Below are 675 nucleotides of genomic sequence, written 5' to 3' on the forward strand. Positions count from 1 at the left end.
ATTAGAAATTATGCATAGTTTATTTAGATTATATAGAGGTGGCATTAATGTCTGGTTCTGCTGGGTTCCAGCTCATGAAGGGGTTAAAGGAAATGAAAAAGCTGATAAATTAGCAAAAAGGGCGTTAGAAATGACAATGACGATGATAATTCCATTCGGGAAAGGAGAAGGGAAATCATGTATTAAAAAGAAAGAAATAGAAGAATGGCAAAAAAGGTGGAATGAGGATAAGAAAGGGAGAAAATTATACAAAGTGCAAAAATCAGTAATAATTAGAAATATTGATGAGAGAAACAGAAGGGAAGAAATAATTATGACCAGATTAAGAGTAGGACACACCTATCTAAATGACACTTTATATTTAGTAGGGAAGAAAAGTAATGATAAATGTGAAGGATGTGGAGAGAAAGAAAATGTAGAACATGTATTAATGAACTGTAGAACATATGAATCTGAAAGAGAGAATCTGAAAAGAATTGTGGAAGGACAGGAAAAGAATGGAGTCTTAAAGGAATATTAGGAAATGAAGGAAACATAATGGATATTTATAGAGTAAGGAAAGCATTATTTACTTTTCTTAAAAACACAAGATTAATAAATAGAATTTAATAAATGTAGAGAAAATGTTGCTACACACTCGTGTACAGTAGGTGGCGCTATGCACCTTAAAGTTTC

The 675-nt window shown here is 31.7% G+C and overlaps 1 protein-coding gene across 1 annotated transcript in view; it reads left to right on the forward strand.

Annotated features, from left to right (window-relative positions):
* The first annotated feature begins 6 nt into the window (after positions 1-6).
* LOC106941299 (presqualene diphosphate phosphatase) overlaps positions 7-675 on the forward strand; it is a 10,886-nt gene continuing 10,217 nt past the window's right edge. Inside the window, exon 1 of the mRNA XM_015024274.1 lies at positions 7-650. The gene's annotated coding sequence lies outside the window, so the exon portion shown is untranslated. The remainder of the gene's footprint in view (positions 651-675) is intronic.

This window comes from Poecilia latipinna, unplaced genomic scaffold, assembly GCF_001443285.1.
Source record: "Poecilia latipinna isolate Pla-1442-1.1 unplaced genomic scaffold, P_latipinna-1.0 Scaffold3593, whole genome shotgun sequence".
NCBI lineage: Eukaryota > Metazoa > Chordata > Actinopteri > Cyprinodontiformes > Poeciliidae > Poecilia > Poecilia latipinna.